A 15,809-nucleotide genomic window follows, 5' to 3' on the forward strand; every position below is an offset into this window, starting at 1 on the left:
CTTACGTTTAATACAATAGTTTAAAATGCTTGTGGAAGCATCTTTGTCGCACCTGAGAGTTTGTATGAAAAGAGGGCTGGCAGGTGTAGTGACGTACAATCTAAAAAGAGAGAGGGAGCCAACAGCACCCGGTGTTCCCAGGCGGTCACCCATCCAAGTACTAACCGGGCCCGATGTTGCTTAACTTCGGTGATCGGACGAGAACCGGTGTATTCAACATGGTATGGCCGTTGGCGTCCTTATACTGTAGCTGCACGGCAGAAGAAGGCTTCGCCTCTCCTCCTAACACACGCAATCGCTGTTTTCGGTGGCACATTTGACGCAAAGCACGTCCTTCCACCTCGAAGGCGACGCGCCGCCACGTGGGTCGGACGCACAACACAGCTGCTCGTTGCACCGCCTGTCATTCGTTTGGTTCGTGCGGCCTCCGACACTCGCGGGAGACGCACCTTGTTATCGTTATCCGGCGCAGGGCTTGCGCGCGGCCGGGCGGCTTGGGGACTGCGCGGGGTGTGGCAGTGTCGTGCTGGACCGAGGGAAGCGTTCTTACCTGCCTGACACGCGTCGCGCTTCCAGATATTTGCGTAATTCGCACGGTGCATTCTCGGCTGTCCCCTTCCGTCCCGACTTGTCCCGACTTTGCTCGACTGCCGCTCGCTGCCGCTCGGGTCGCGGTCCGTATGACAGCACAAGCACGAGAATCATCTGCGAGATGGGCGCGGGCCGAACCGGCGTGTCCGAGGCGCCGTGTGCGGCCGTTCGGAGCTACCAGAGCAGCTCTGTGCTGCGCCGTGCCGTGGAAAGGTGCGAAAACATGCACACAAGACACAGGCTGTTGGACAAAGTATCCCTCTCTTGTAGCGACGAAAGGTAAATTTTTGTTTACAAATTTGCCTTTGTGCACTGCTACAAAACAATATGCCCTGACGTTTTTCACAACATTTCTGTCACTTCATACTGTTTTGTTATTTCCAGAGACTCTTTGGAAGTCTTCCTTGGCGCACTCTTTTCAAACTGAGTTCCTTAATATCGTATCTTACGATAGTTTAAAATCAGTATGGAAGCATCTTTGTCACATGAGAAAGGTAGCATGAAAAAAGGGCTGGCAGGGGTAGCGACAAGAAAGCAAGAAATGAAGACAGCCAGAGTTCCCAGGCGGTCGCCGATCCGAATACTAACGTTGTTGCTTATCTTCGGTGGTCGGACAGGAACAGGTTTTTTTTTAATGTAGTTAGTTTTTGGAATTTAGCGCTCCTACAAAACAGTAGGCTCTGACGCATTTCAAGAGCACATCTGTCGATTCGCAGTGTTTCGTTATTTTCAACGACTTCCTAGCACTCTTCCTCCGCGCTTTCTTGTTCAAACTGAGTTCATTACTGTAATTTCGCATCTTACGTTTAATACAGTAGTTTAAAATGCTTGTGGAAGCATCTTTGTCGCACCTGAGAGTTTGTATGAAAAGAGGGCTGGCAGGTGTAGTGACGTACAATCTAAAAAGAGAGAGGGAGCCAACAGCACCCGGTGTTCCCAGGCGGTCACCCATCCAAGTACTAACCGGGCCCGATGTTGCTTAACTTCGGTGATCGGACGAGAACCGGTGTATTCAACATGGTATGGCCGTTGGCGTCCTTATACTGTAGCTGCACGGCAGAAGAAGGCTTCGCCTCTCCTCCTAACACACGCAATCGCTGTTTTCGGTGGCACATTTGACGCAAAGCACGTCCTTCCACCTCGAAGGCGACGCGCCGCCACGTGGGTCGGACGCACAACACAGCTGCTCGTTGCACCGCCTGTCATTCGTTTGGTTCGTGCGGCCTCCGACACTCGCGGGAGACGCACCTTGTTATCGTTATCCGGCGCAGGGCTTGCGCGCGGCCGGGCGGCTTGGGGACTGCGCGGGGTGTGGCAGTGTCGTGCTGGACCGAGGGAAGCGTTCTTACCTGCCTGACACGCGTCGCGCTTCCAGATATTTGCGTAATTCGCACGGTGCATTCTCGGCTGTCCCCTTCCGTCCCGACTTGTCCCGACTTTGCTCGACTGCCGCTCGCTGCCGCTCGGGTCGCGGTCCGTATGACAGCACAAGCACGAGAATCATCTGCGAGATGGGCGCGGGCCGAACCGGCGTGTCCGAGGCGCCGTGTGCGGCCGTTCGGAGCTACCAGAGCAGCTCTGTGCTGCGCCGTGCCGTGGAAAGGTGCGAAAACATGCACACAAGACACAGGCTGTTGGACAAAGTATCCCTCTCTTGTAGCGACGAAAGGTAAATTTTTGTTTACAAATTTGCCTTTGTGCACTGCTACAAAACAATATGCCCTGACGTTTTTCACAACATTTCTGTCACTTCATACTGTTTTGTTATTTCCAGAGACTCTTTGGAAGTCTTCCTTGGCGCACTCTTTTCAAACTGAGTTCCTTAATATCGTATCTTACGATAGTTTAAAATCAGTATGGAAGCATCTTTGTCACATGAGAAAGGTAGCATGAAAAAAGGGCTGGCAGGGGTAGCGACAAGAAAGCAAGAAATGAAGACAGCCAGAGTTCCCAGGCGGTCGCCGATCCGAATACTAACGTTGTTGCTTATCTTCGGTGGTCGGACAGGAACAGGTTTTTTTTAATGTAGTTAGTTTTTGGAATTTAGCGCTCCTACAAAACAGTAGGCTCTGACGCATTTCAAGAGCACATCTGTCGATTCGCAGTGTTTCGTTATTTTCAACGACTTCCTAGCACTCTTCCTCCGCGCTTTCTTGTTCAAACTGAGTTCATTACTGTAATTTCGCATCTTACGTTTAATACAGTAGTTTAAAATGCTTGTGGAAGCATCTTTGTCGCACCTGAGAGTTTGTATGAAAAGAGGGCTGGCAGGTGTAGTGACGTACAATCTAAAAAGAGAGAGGGAGCCAACAGCACCCGGTGTTCCCAGGCGGTCACCCATCCAAGTACTAACCGGGCCCGATGTTGCTTAACTTCGGTGATCGGACGAGAACCGGTGTATTCAACATGGTATGGCCGTTGGCGTCCTTATACTGTAGCTGCACGGCAGAAGAAGGCTTCGCCTCTCCTCCTAACACACGCAATCGCTGTTTTCGGTGGCACATTTGACGCAAAGCACGTCCTTCCACCTCGAAGGCGACGCGCCGCCACGTGGGTCGGACGCACAACACAGCTGCTCGTTGCACCGCCTGTCATTCGTTTGGTTCGTGCGGCCTCCGACACTCGCGGGAGACGCACCTTGTTATCGTTATCCGGCGCAGGGCTTGCGCGCGGCCGGGCGGCTTGGGGACTGCGCGGGGTGTGGCAGTGTCGTGCTGGACCGAGGGAAGCGTTCTTACCTGCCTGACACGCGTCGCGCTTCCAGATATTTGCGTAATTCGCACGGTGCATTCTCGGCTGTCCCCTTCCGTCCCGACTTGTCCCGACTTTGCTCGACTGCCGCTCGCTGCCGCTCGGGTCGCGGTCCGTATGACAGCACAAGCACGAGAATCATCTGCGAGATGGGCGCGGGCCGAACCGGCGTGTCCGAGGCGCCGTGTGCGGCCGTTCGGAGCTACCAGAGCAGCTCTGTGCTGCGCCGTGCCGTGGAAAGGTGCGAAAACATGCACACAAGACACAGGCTGTTGGACAAAGTATCCCTCTCTTGTAGCGACGAAAGGTAAATTTTTGTTTACAAATTTGCCTTTGTGCACTGCTACAAAACAATATGCCCTGACGTTTTTCACAACATTTCTGTCACTTCATACTGTTTTGTTATTTCCAGAGACTCTTTGGAAGTCTTCCTTGGCGCACTCTTTTCAAACTGAGTTCCTTAATATCGTATCTTACGATAGTTTAAAATCAGTATGGAAGCATCTTTGTCACATGAGAAAGGTAGCATGAAAAAAGGGCTGGCAGGGGTAGCGACAAGAAAGCAAGAAATGAAGACAGCCAGAGTTCCCAGGCGGTCGCCGATCCGAATACTAACGTTGTTGCTTATCTTCGGTGGTCGGACAGGAACAGGTTTTTTTTAATGTAGTTAGTTTTTGGAATTTAGCGCTCCTACAAAACAGTAGGCTCTGACGCATTTCAAGAGCACATCTGTCGATTCGCAGTGTTTCGTTATTTTCAACGACTTCCTAGCACTCTTCCTCCGCGCTTTCTTGTTCAAACTGAGTTCATTACTGTAATTTCGCATCTTACGTTTAATACAGTAGTTTAAAATGCTTGTGGAAGCATCTTTGTCGCACCTGAGAGTTTGTATGAAAAGAGGGCTGGCAGGTGTAGTGACGTACAATCTAAAAAGAGAGAGGGAGCCAACAGCACCCGGTGTTCCCAGGCGGTCACCCATCCAAGTACTAACCGGGCCCGATGTTGCTTAACTTCGGTGATCGGACGAGAACCGGTGTATTCAACATGGTATGGCCGTTGGCGTCCTTATACTGTAGCTGCACGGCAGAAGAAGGCTTCGCCTCTCCTCCTAACACACGCAATCGCTGTTTTCGGTGGCACATTTGACGCAAAGCACGTCCTTCCACCTCGAAGGCGACGCGCCGCCACGTGGGTCGGACGCACAACACAGCTGCTCGTTGCACCGCCTGTCATTCGTTTGGTTCGTGCGGCCTCCGACACTCGCGGGAGACGCACCTTGTTATCGTTATCCGGCGCAGGGCTTGCGCGCGGCCGGGCGGCTTGGGGACTGCGCGGGGTGTGGCAGTGTCGTGCTGGACCGAGGGAAGCGTTCTTACCTGCCTGACACGCGTCGCGCTTCCAGATATTTGCGTAATTCGCACGGTGCATTCTCGGCTGTCCCCTTCCGTCCCGACTTGTCCCGACTTTGCTCGACTGCCGCTCGCTGCCGCTCGGGTCGCGGTCCGTATGACAGCACAAGCACGAGAATCATCTGCGAGATGGGCGCGGGCCGAACCGGCGTGTCCGAGGCGCCGTGTGCGGCCGTTCGGAGCTACCAGAGCAGCTCTGTGCTGCGCCGTGCCGTGGAAAGGTGCGAAAACATGCACACAAGACACAGGCTGTTGGACAAAGTATCCCTCTCTTGTAGCGACGAAAGGTAAATTTTTGTTTACAAATTTGCCTTTGTGCACTGCTACAAAACAATATGCCCTGACGTTTTTCACAACATTTCTGTCACTTCATACTGTTTTGTTATTTCCAGAGACTCTTTGGAAGTCTTCCTTGGCGCACTCTTTTCAAACTGAGTTCCTTAATATCGTATCTTACGATAGTTTAAAATCAGTATGGAAGCATCTTTGTCACATGAGAAAGGTAGCATGAAAAAAGGGCTGGCAGGGGTAGCGACAAGAAAGCAAGAAATGAAGACAGCCAGAGTTCCCAGGCGGTCGCCGATCCGAATACTAACGTTGTTGCTTATCTTCGGTGGTCGGACAGGAACAGGTTTTTTTTTAATGTAGTTAGTTTTTGGAATTTAGCGCTCCTACAAAACAGTAGGCTCTGACGCATTTCAAGAGCACATCTGTCGATTCGCAGTGTTTCGTTATTTTCAACGACTTCCTAGCACTCTTCCTCCGCGCTTTCTTGTTCAAACTGAGTTCATTACTGTAATTTCGCATCTTACGTTTAATACAGTAGTTTAAAATGCTTGTGGAAGCATCTTTGTCGCACCTGAGAGTTTGTATGAAAAGAGGGCTGGCAGGTGTAGTGACGTACAATCTAAAAAGAGAGAGGGAGCCAACAGCACCCGGTGTTCCCAGGCGGTCACCCATCCAAGTACTAACCGGGCCCGATGTTGCTTAACTTCGGTGATCGGACGAGAACCGGTGTATTCAACATGGTATGGCCGTTGGCGTCCTTATACTGTAGCTGCACGGCAGAAGAAGGCTTCGCCTCTCCTCCTAACACACGCAATCGCTGTTTTCGGTGGCACATTTGACGCAAAGCACGTCCTTCCACCTCGAAGGCGACGCGCCGCCACGTGGGTCGGACGCACAACACAGCTGCTCGTTGCACCGCCTGTCATTCGTTTGGTTCGTGCGGCCTCCGACACTCGCGGGAGACGCACCTTGTTATCGTTATCCGGCGCAGGGCTTGCGCGCGGCCGGGCGGCTTGGGGACTGCGCGGGGTGTGGCAGTGTCGTGCTGGACCGAGGGAAGCGTTCTTACCTGCCTGACACGCGTCGCGCTTCCAGATATTTGCGTAATTCGCACGGTGCATTCTCGGCTGTCCCCTTCCGTCCCGACTTGTCCCGACTTTGCTCGACTGCCGCTCGCTGCCGCTCGGGTCGCGGTCCGTATGACAGCACAAGCACGAGAATCATCTGCGAGATGGGCGCGGGCCGAACCGGCGTGTCCGAGGCGCCGTGTGCGGCCGTTCGGAGCTACCAGAGCAGCTCTGTGCTGCGCCGTGCCGTGGAAAGGTGCGAAAACATGCACACAAGACACAGGCTGTTGGACAAAGTATCCCTCTCTTGTAGCGACGAAAGGTAAATTTTTGTTTACAAATTTGCCTTTGTGCACTGCTACAAAACAATATGCCCTGACGTTTTTCACAACATTTCTGTCACTTCATACTGTTTTGTTATTTCCAGAGACTCTTTGGAAGTCTTCCTTGGCGCACTCTTTTCAAACTGAGTTCCTTAATATCGTATCTTACGATAGTTTAAAATCAGTATGGAAGCATCTTTGTCACATGAGAAAGGTAGCATGAAAAAAGGGCTGGCAGGGGTAGCGACAAGAAAGCAAGAAATGAAGACAGCCAGAGTTCCCAGGCGGTCGCCGATCCGAATACTAACGTTGTTGCTTATCTTCGGTGGTCGGACAGGAACAGGTTTTTTTTTAATGTAGTTAGTTTTTGGAATTTAGCGCTCCTACAAAACAGTAGGCTCTGACGCATTTCAAGAGCACATCTGTCGATTCGCAGTGTTTCGTTATTTTCAACGACTTCCTAGCACTCTTCCTCCGCGCTTTCTTGTTCAAACTGAGTTCATTACTGTAATTTCGCATCTTACGTTTAATACAGTAGTTTAAAATGCTTGTGGAAGCATCTTTGTCGCACCTGAGAGTTTGTATGAAAAGAGGGCTGGCAGGTGTAGTGACGTACAATCTAAAAAGAGAGAGGGAGCCAACAGCACCCGGTGTTCCCAGGCGGTCACCCATCCAAGTACTAACCGGGCCCGATGTTGCTTAACTTCGGTGATCGGACGAGAACCGGTGTATTCAACATGGTATGGCCGTTGGCGTCCTTATACTGTAGCTGCACGGCAGAAGAAGGCTTCGCCTCTCCTCCTAACATACGCAATCGCTGTTTTCGGTGGCACATTTGACGCAAAGCACGTCCTTCCACCTCGAAGGCGACGCGCCGCCACGTGGGTCGGACGCACAACACAGCTGCTCGTTGCACCGCCTGTCATTCGTTTGGTTCGTGCGGCCTCCGACACTCGCGGGAGACGCACCTTGTTATCGTTATCCGGCGCAGGGCTTGCGCGCGGCCGGGCGGCTTGGGGACTGCGCGGGGTGTGGCAGTGTCGTGCTGGACCGAGGGAAGCGTTCTTACCTGCCTGACACGCGTCGCGCTTCCAGATATTTGCGTAATTCGCACGGTGCATTCTCGGCTGTCCCCTTCCGTCCCGACTTGTCCCGACTTTGCTCGACTGCCGCTCGCTGCCGCTCGGGTCGCGGTCCGTATGACAGCACAAGCACGAGAATCATCTGCGAGATGGGCGCGGGCCGAACCGGCGTGTCCGAGGCGCCGTGTGCGGCCGTTCGGAGCTACCAGAGCAGCTCTGTGCTGCGCCGTGCCGTGGAAAGGTGCGAAAACATGCACACAAGACACAGGCTGTTGGACAAAGTATCCCTCTCTTGTAGCGACGAAAGGTAAATTTTTGTTTACAAATTTGCCTTTGTGCACTGCTACAAAACAATATGCCCTGACGTTTTTCACAACATTTCTGTCACTTCATACTGTTTTGTTATTTCCAGAGACTCTTTGGAAGTCTTCCTTGGCGCACTCTTTTCAAACTGAGTTCCTTAATATCGTATCTTACGATAGTTTAAAATCAGTATGGAAGCATCTTTGTCACATGAGAAAGGTAGCATGAAAAAAGGGCTGGCAGGGGTAGCGACAAGAAAGCAAGAAATGAAGACAGCCAGAGTTCCCAGGCGGTCGCCGATCCGAATACTAACGTTGTTGCTTATCTTCGGTGGTCGGACCAGAACAGGTTTTTTTTAATGTAGTTAGTTTTTGGAATTTAGCGCTCCTACAAAACAGTAGGCTCTGACGCATTTCAAGAGCACATCTGTCGATTCGCAGTGTTTCGTTATTTTCAACGACTTCCTAGCACTCTTCCTCCGCGCTTTCTTGTTCAAACTGAGTTCATTACTGTAATTTCGCATCTTACGTTTAATACAGTAGTTTAAAATGCTTGTGGAAGCATCTTTGTCGCACCTGAGAGTTTGTATGAAAAGAGGGCTGGCAGGTGTAGTGACGTACAATCTAAAAAGAGAGAGGGAGCCAACAGCACCCGGTGTTCCCAGGCGGTCACCCATCCAAGTACTAACCGGGCCCGATGTTGCTTAACTTCGGTGATCGGACGAGAACCGGTGTATTCAACATGGTATGGCCGTTGGCGTCCTTATACTGTAGCTGCACGGCAGAAGAAGGCTTCGCCTCTCCTCCTATCACACGCAATCGCTGTTTTCGGTGGCACATTTGACGCAAAGCACGTCCTTCCACCTCGAAGGCGACGCGCCGCCACGTGGGTCGGACGCACAACACAGCTGCTCGTTGCACCGCCTGTCATTCGTTTGGTTCGTGCGGCCTCCGACACTCGCGGGAGACGCACCTTGTTATCGTTATCCGGCGCAGGGCTTGCGCGCGGCCGGGCGGCTTGGGGACTGCGCGGGGTGTGGCAGTGTCGTGCTGGACCGAGGGAAGCGTTCTTACCTGCCTGACACGCGTCGCGCTTCCAGATATTTGCGTAATTCGCACGGTGCATTCTCGGCTGTCCCCTTCCGTCCCGACTTGTCCCGACTTTGCTCGACTGCCGCTCGCTGCCGCTCGGGTCGCGGTCCGTATGACAGCACAAGCACGAGAATCATCTGCGAGATGGGCGCGGGCCGAACCGGCGTGTCCGAGGCGCCGTGTGCGGCCGTTCGGAGCTACCAGAGCAGCTCTGTGCTGCGCCGTGCCGTGGAAAGGTGCGAAAACATGCACACAAGACACAGGCTGTTGGACAAAGTATCCCTCTCTTGTAGCGACGAAAGGTAAATTTTTGTTTACAAATTTGCCTTTGTGCACTGCTACAAAACAATATGCCCTGACGTTTTTCACAACATTTCTGTCACTTCATACTGTTTTGTTATTTCCAGAGACTCTTTGGAAGTCTTCCTTGGCGCACTCTTTTCAAACTGAGTTCCTTAATATCGTATCTTACGATAGTTTAAAATCAGTATGGAAGCATCTTTGTCACATGAGAAAGGTAGCATGAAAAAAGGGCTGGCAGGGGTAGCGACAAGAAAGCAAGAAATGAAGACAGCCAGAGTTCCCAGGCGGTCGCCGATCCGAATACTAACGTTGTTGCTTATCTTCGGTGGTCGGACAGGAACAGGTTTTTTTTAATGTAGTTAGTTTTTGGAATTTAGCGCTCCTACAAAACAGTAGGCTCTGACGCATTTCAAGAGCACATCTGTCGATTCGCAGTGTTTCGTTATTTTCAACGACTTCCTAGCACTCTTCCTCCGCGCTTTCTTGTTCAAACTGAGTTCATTACTGTAATTTCGCATCTTACGTTTAATACAGTAGTTTAAAATGCTTGTGGAAGCATCTTTGTCGCACCTGAGAGTTTGTATGAAAAGAGGGCTGGCAGGTGTAGTGACGTACAATCTAAAAAGAGAGAGGGAGCCAACAGCACCCGGTGTTCCCAGGCGGTCACCCATCCAAGTACTAACCGGGCCCGATGTTGCTTAACTTCGGTGATCGGACGAGAACCGGTGTATTCAACATGGTATGGCCGTTGGCGTCCTTATACTGTAGCTGCACGGCAGAAGAAGGCTTCGCCTCTCCTCCTAACACACGCAATCGCTGTTTTCGGTGGCACATTTGACGCAAAGCACGTCCTTCCACCTCGAAGGCGACGCGCCGCCACGTGGGTCGGACGCACAACACAGCTGCTCGTTGCACCGCCTGTCATTCGTTTGGTTCGTGCGGCCTCCGACACTCGCGGGAGACGCACCTTGTTATCGTTATCCGGCGCAGGGCTTGCGCGCGGCCGGGCGGCTTGGGGACTGCGCGGGGTGTGGCAGTGTCGTGCTGGACCGAGGGAAGCGTTCTTACCTGCCTGACACGCGTCGCGCTTCCAGATATTTGCGTAATTCGCACGGTGCATTCTCGGCTGTCCCCTTCCGTCCCGACTTGTCCCGACTTTGCTCGACTGCCGCTCGCTGCCGCTCGGGTCGCGGTCCGTATGACAGCACAAGCACGAGAATCATCTGCGAGATGGGCGCGGGCCGAACCGGCGTGTCCGAGGCGCCGTGTGCGGCCGTTCGGAGCTACCAGAGCAGCTCTGTGCTGCGCCGTGCCGTGGAAAGGTGCGAAAACATGCACACAAGACACAGGCTGTTGGACAAAGTATCCCTCTCTTGTAGCGACGAAAGGTAAATTTTTGTTTACAAATTTGCCTTTGTGCACTGCTACAAAACAATATGCCCTGACGTTTTTCACAACATTTCTGTCACTTCATACTGTTTTGTTATTTCCAGAGACTCTTTGGAAGTCTTCCTTGGCGCACTCTTTTCAAACTGAGTTCCTTAATATCGTATCTTACGATAGTTTAAAATCAGTATGGAAGCATCTTTGTCACATGAGAAAGGTAGCATGAAAAAAGGGCTGGCAGGGGTAGCGACAAGAAAGCAAGAAATGAAGACAGCCAGAGTTCCCAGGCGGTCGCCGATCCGAATACTAACGTTGTTGCTTATCTTCGGTGGTCGGACAGGAACAGGTTTTTTTTAATGTAGTTAGTTTTTGGAATTTAGCGCTCCTACAAAACAGTAGGCTCTGACGCATTTCAAGAGCACATCTGTCGATTCGCAGTGTTTCGTTATTTTCAACGACTTCCTAGCACTCTTCCTCCGCGCTTTCTTGTTCAAACTGAGTTCATTACTGTAATTTCGCATCTTACGTTTAATACAGTAGTTTAAAATGCTTGTGGAAGCATCTTTGTCGCACCTGAGAGTTTGTATGAAAAGAGGGCTGGCAGGTGTAGTGACGTACAATCTAAAAAGAGAGAGGGAGCCAACAGCACCCGGTGTTCCCAGGCGGTCACCCATCCAAGTACTAACCGGGCCCGATGTTGCTTAACTTCGGTGATCGGACGAGAACCGGTGTATTCAACATGGTATGGCCGTTGGCGTCCTTATACTGTAGCTGCACGGCAGAAGAAGGCTTCGCCTCTCCTCCTAACACACGCAATCGCTGTTTTCGGTGGCACATTTGACGCAAAGCACGTCCTTCCACCTCGAAGGCGACGCGCCGCCACGTGGGTCGGACGCACAACACAGCTGCTCGTTGCACCGCCTGTCATTCGTTTGGTTCGTGCGGCCTCCGACACTCGCGGGAGACGCACCTTGTTATCGTTATCCGGCGCAGGGCTTGCGCGCGGCCGGGCGGCTTGGGGACTGCGCGGGGTGTGGCAGTGTCGTGCTGGACCGAGGGAAGCGTTCTTACCTGCCTGACACGCGTCGCGCTTCCAGATATTTGCGTAATTCGCACGGTGCATTCTCGGCTGTCCCCTTCCGTCCCGACTTGTCCCGACTTTGCTCGACTGCCGCTCGCTGCCGCTCGGGTCGCGGTCCGTATGACAGCACAAGCACGAGAATCATCTGCGAGATGGGCGCGGGCCGAACCGGCGTGTCCGAGGCGCCGTGTGCGGCCGTTCGGAGCTACCAGAGCAGCTCTGTGCTGCGCCGTGCCGTGGAAAGGTGCGAAAACATGCACACAAGACACAGGCTGTTGGACAAAGTATCCCTCTCTTGTAGCGACGAAAGGTAAATTTTTGTTTACAAATTTGCCTTTGTGCACTGCTACAAAACAATATGCCCTGACGTTTTTCACAACATTTCTGTCACTTCATACTGTTTTGTTATTTCCAGAGACTCTTTGGAAGTCTTCCTTGGCGCACTCTTTTCAAACTGAGTTCCTTAATATCGTATCTTACGATAGTTTAAAATCAGTATGGAAGCATCTTTGTCACATGAGAAAGGTAGCATGAAAAAAGGGCTGGCAGGGGTAGCGACAAGAAAGCAAGAAATGAAGACAGCCAGAGTTCCCAGGCGGTCGCCGATCCGAATACTAACGTTGTTGCTTATCTTCGGTGGTCGGACAGGAACAGGTTTTTTTTAATGTAGTTAGTTTTTGGAATTTAGCGCTCCTACAAAACAGTAGGCTCTGACGCATTTCAAGAGCACATCTGTCGATTCGCAGTGTTTCGTTATTTTCAACGACTTCCTAGCACTCTTCCTCCGCGCTTTCTTGTTCAAACTGAGTTCATTACTGTAATTTCGCATCTTACGTTTAATACAGTAGTTTAAAATGCTTGTGGAAGCATCTTTGTCGCACCTGAGAGTTTGTATGAAAAGAGGGCTGGCAGGTGTAGTGACGTACAATCTAAAAAGAGAGAGGGAGCCAACAGCACCCGGTGTTCCCAGGCGGTCACCCATCCAAGTACTAACCGGGCCCGATGTTGCTTAACTTCGGTGATCGGACGAGAACCGGTGTATTCAACATGGTATGGCCGTTGGCGTCCTTATACTGTAGCTGCACGGCAGAAGAAGGCTTCGCCTCTCCTCCTAACACACGCAATCGCTGTTTTCGGTGGCACATTTGACGCAAAGCACGTCCTTCCACCTCGAAGGCGACGCGCCGCCACGTGGGTCGGACGCACAACACAGCTGCTCGTTGCACCGCCTGTCATTCGTTTGGTTCGTGCGGCCTCCGACACTCGCGGGAGACGCACCTTGTTATCGTTATCCGGCGCAGGGCTTGCGCGCGGCCGGGCGGCTTGGGGACTGCGCGGGGTGTGGCAGTGTCGTGCTGGACCGAGGGAAGCGTTCTTACCTGCCTGACACGCGTCGCGCTTCCAGATATTTGCGTAATTCGCACGGTGCATTCTCGGCTGTCCCCTTCCGTCCCGACTTGTCCCGACTTTGCTCGACTGCCGCTCGCTGCCGCTCGGGTCGCGGTCCGTATGACAGCACAAGCACGAGAATCATCTGCGAGATGGGCGCGGGCCGAACCGGCGTGTCCGAGGCGCCGTGTGCGGCCGTTCGGAGCTACCAGAGCAGCTCTGTGCTGCGCCGTGCCGTGGAAAGGTGCGAAAACATGCACACAAGACACAGGCTGTTGGACAAAGTATCCCTCTCTTGTAGCGACGAAAGGTAAATTTTTGTTTACAAATTTGCCTTTGTGCACTGCTACAAAACAATATGCCCTGACGTTTTTCTCAACATTTCTGTCACTTCATACTGTTTTGTTATTTCCAGAGACTCTTTGGAAGTCTTCCTTGGCGCACTCTTTTCAAACTGAGTTCCTTAATATCGTATCTTACGATAGTTTAAAATCAGTATGGAAGCATCTTTGTCACATGAGAAAGGTAGCATGAAAAAAGGGCTGGCAGGGGTAGCGACAAGAAAGCAAGAAATGAAGACAGCCAGAGTTCCCAGGCGGTCGCCGATCCGAATACTAACGTTGTTGCTTATCTTCGGTGGTCGGACAGGAACAGGTTTTTTTTAATGTAGTTAGTTTTTGGAATTTAGCGCTCCTACAAAACAGTAGGCTCTGACGCATTTCAAGAGCACATCTGTCGATTCGCAGTGTTTCGTTATTTTCAACGACTTCCTAGCACTCTTCCTCCGCGCTTTCTTGTTCAAACTGAGTTCATTACTGTAATTTCGCATCTTACGTTTAATACAGTAGTTTAAAATGCTTGTGGAAGCATCTTTGTCGCACCTGAGAGTTTGTATGAAAAGAGGGCTGGCAGGTGTAGTGACGTACAATCTAAAAAGAGAGAGGGAGCCAACAGCACCCGGTGTTCCCAGGCGGTCACCCATCCAAGTACTAACCGGGCCCGATGTTGCTTAACTTCGGTGATCGGACGAGAACCGGTGTATTCAACATGGTATGGCCGTTGGCGTCCTTATACTGTAGCTGCACGGCAGAAGAAGGCTTCGCCTCTCCTCCTAACACACGCAATCGCTGTTTTCGGTGGCACATTTGACGCAAAGCACGTCCTTCCACCTCGAAGGCGACGCGCCGCCACGTGGGTCGGACGCACAACACAGCTGCTCGTTGCACCGCCTGTCATTCGTTTGGTTCGTGCGGCCTCCGACACTCGCGGGAGACGCACCTTGTTATCGTTATCCGGCGCAGGGCTTGCGCGCGGCCGGGCGGCTTGGGGACTGCGCGGGGTGTGGCAGTGTCGTGCTGGACCGAGGGAAGCGTTCTTACCTGCCTGACACGCGTCGCGCTTCCAGATATTTGCGTAATTCGCACGGTGCATTCTCGGCTGTCCCCTTCCGTCCCGACTTGTCCCGACTTTGCTCGACTGCCGCTCGCTGCCGCTCGGGTCGCGGTCCGTATGACAGCACAAGCACGAGAATCATCTGCGAGATGGGCGCGGGCCGAACCGGCGTGTCCGAGGCGCCGTGTGCGGCCGTTCGGAGCTACCAGAGCAGCTCTGTGCTGCGCCGTGCCGTGGAAAGGTGCGAAAACATGCACACAAGACACAGGCTGTTGGACAAAGTATCCCTCTCTTGTAGCGACGAAAGGTAAATTTTTGTTTACAAATTTGCCTTTGTGCACTGCTACAAAACAATATGCCCTGACGTTTTTCACAACATTTCTGTCACTTCATACTGTTTTGTTATTTCCAGAGACTCTTTGGAAGTCTTCCTTGGCGCACTCTTTTCAAACTGAGTTCCTTAATATCGTATCTTACGATAGTTTAAAATCAGTATGGAAGCATCTTTGTCACATGAGAAAGGTAGCATGAAAAAAGGGCTGGCAGGGGTAGCGACAAGAAAGCAAGAAATGAAGACAGCCAGAGTTCCCAGGCGGTCGCCGATCCGAATACTAACGTTGTTGCTTATCTTCGGTGGTCGGACAGGAACAGGTTTTTTTTAATGTAGTTAGTTTTTGGAATTTAGCGCTCCTACAAAACAGTAGGCTCTGACGCATTTCAAGAGCACATCTGTCGATTCGCAGTGTTTCGTTATTTTCAACGACTTCCTAGCACTCTTCCTCCGCGCTTTCTTGTTCAAACTGAGTTCATTACTGTAATTTCGCATCTTACGTTTAATACAGTAGTTTAAAATGCTTGTGGAAGCATCTTTGTCGCACCTGAGAGTTTGTATGAAAAGAGGGCTGGCAGGTGTAGTGACGTACAATCTAAAAAGAGAGAGGGAGCCAACAGCACCCGGTGTTCCCAGGCGGTCACCCATCCAAGTACTAACCGGGCCCGATGTTGCTTAACTTCGGTGATCGGACGAGAACCGGTGTATTCAACATGGTATGGCCGTTGGCGTCCTTATACTGTAGCTGCACGGCAGAAGAAGGCTTCGCCTCTCCTCCTAACACACGCAATCGCTGTTTTCGGTGGCACATTTGACGCAAAGCACGTCCTTCCACCTCGAAGGCGACGCGCCGCCACGTGGGTCGGACGCACAACACAGCTGCTCGTTGCACCGCCTGTCATTCGTTTGGTTCGTGCGGCCTCCGACACTCGCGGGAGACGCACCTTGTTATCGTTATCCGGCGCAGGGCTTGCGCGCGGCCGGGCGGCTTGGGGACTGCGCGGGGTGTGGCAGTGTCGTGC

General features: G+C 52.1%; 12 non-coding genes across 12 annotated transcripts; all 12 read right to left on the reverse strand.

Annotated features, from left to right (window-relative positions):
• Positions 1–116: 116 nt before the first annotated feature.
• On the reverse strand, positions 117–235 carry LOC126313036 (5S ribosomal RNA). The gene has a single exon (XR_007554925.1). It is a non-coding gene; the product is annotated as a 5S ribosomal RNA (ribosomal RNA).
• A 1,271-nt stretch (positions 236–1,506) lies between these two features.
• On the reverse strand, positions 1,507–1,625 carry LOC126313037 (5S ribosomal RNA). Its single transcript, XR_007554926.1, has one exon. It is a non-coding gene; the product is annotated as a 5S ribosomal RNA (ribosomal RNA).
• Positions 1,626–2,895: 1,270 nt separating this feature from the next.
• LOC126313038 (5S ribosomal RNA) lies at positions 2,896–3,014 on the reverse strand. Its single transcript, XR_007554927.1, has one exon. It is a non-coding gene; the product is annotated as a 5S ribosomal RNA (ribosomal RNA).
• Positions 3,015–4,284: 1,270 nt separating this feature from the next.
• Positions 4,285–4,403, reverse strand: LOC126313039 (5S ribosomal RNA). The gene has a single exon (XR_007554928.1). It is a non-coding gene; the product is annotated as a 5S ribosomal RNA (ribosomal RNA).
• Positions 4,404–5,674: 1,271 nt separating this feature from the next.
• On the reverse strand, positions 5,675–5,793 carry LOC126313040 (5S ribosomal RNA). The gene has a single exon (XR_007554929.1). It is a non-coding gene; the product is annotated as a 5S ribosomal RNA (ribosomal RNA).
• Positions 5,794–7,064: 1,271 nt separating this feature from the next.
• On the reverse strand, positions 7,065–7,183 carry LOC126313042 (5S ribosomal RNA). The gene has a single exon (XR_007554930.1). It is a non-coding gene; the product is annotated as a 5S ribosomal RNA (ribosomal RNA).
• A 1,270-nt stretch (positions 7,184–8,453) lies between these two features.
• LOC126313044 (5S ribosomal RNA) lies at positions 8,454–8,572 on the reverse strand. Its single transcript, XR_007554932.1, has one exon. It is a non-coding gene; the product is annotated as a 5S ribosomal RNA (ribosomal RNA).
• Positions 8,573–9,842: 1,270 nt separating this feature from the next.
• LOC126313045 (5S ribosomal RNA) lies at positions 9,843–9,961 on the reverse strand. Its single transcript, XR_007554933.1, has one exon. It is a non-coding gene; the product is annotated as a 5S ribosomal RNA (ribosomal RNA).
• A 1,270-nt stretch (positions 9,962–11,231) lies between these two features.
• On the reverse strand, positions 11,232–11,350 carry LOC126313046 (5S ribosomal RNA). The gene has a single exon (XR_007554934.1). It is a non-coding gene; the product is annotated as a 5S ribosomal RNA (ribosomal RNA).
• Positions 11,351–12,620: 1,270 nt separating this feature from the next.
• LOC126313047 (5S ribosomal RNA) lies at positions 12,621–12,739 on the reverse strand. Its single transcript, XR_007554935.1, has one exon. It is a non-coding gene; the product is annotated as a 5S ribosomal RNA (ribosomal RNA).
• Positions 12,740–14,009: 1,270 nt separating this feature from the next.
• Positions 14,010–14,128, reverse strand: LOC126313048 (5S ribosomal RNA). The gene has a single exon (XR_007554936.1). It is a non-coding gene; the product is annotated as a 5S ribosomal RNA (ribosomal RNA).
• Positions 14,129–15,398: 1,270 nt separating this feature from the next.
• On the reverse strand, positions 15,399–15,517 carry LOC126313049 (5S ribosomal RNA). The gene has a single exon (XR_007554937.1). It is a non-coding gene; the product is annotated as a 5S ribosomal RNA (ribosomal RNA).
• Positions 15,518–15,809: the final 292 nt, after the last annotated feature.

The sequence above is a fragment of the Schistocerca gregaria genome, unplaced genomic scaffold (assembly GCF_023897955.1).
Source record: "Schistocerca gregaria isolate iqSchGreg1 unplaced genomic scaffold, iqSchGreg1.2 ptg000462l, whole genome shotgun sequence".
In the NCBI taxonomy this organism is placed as follows: domain Eukaryota; kingdom Metazoa; phylum Arthropoda; class Insecta; order Orthoptera; family Acrididae; genus Schistocerca; species Schistocerca gregaria.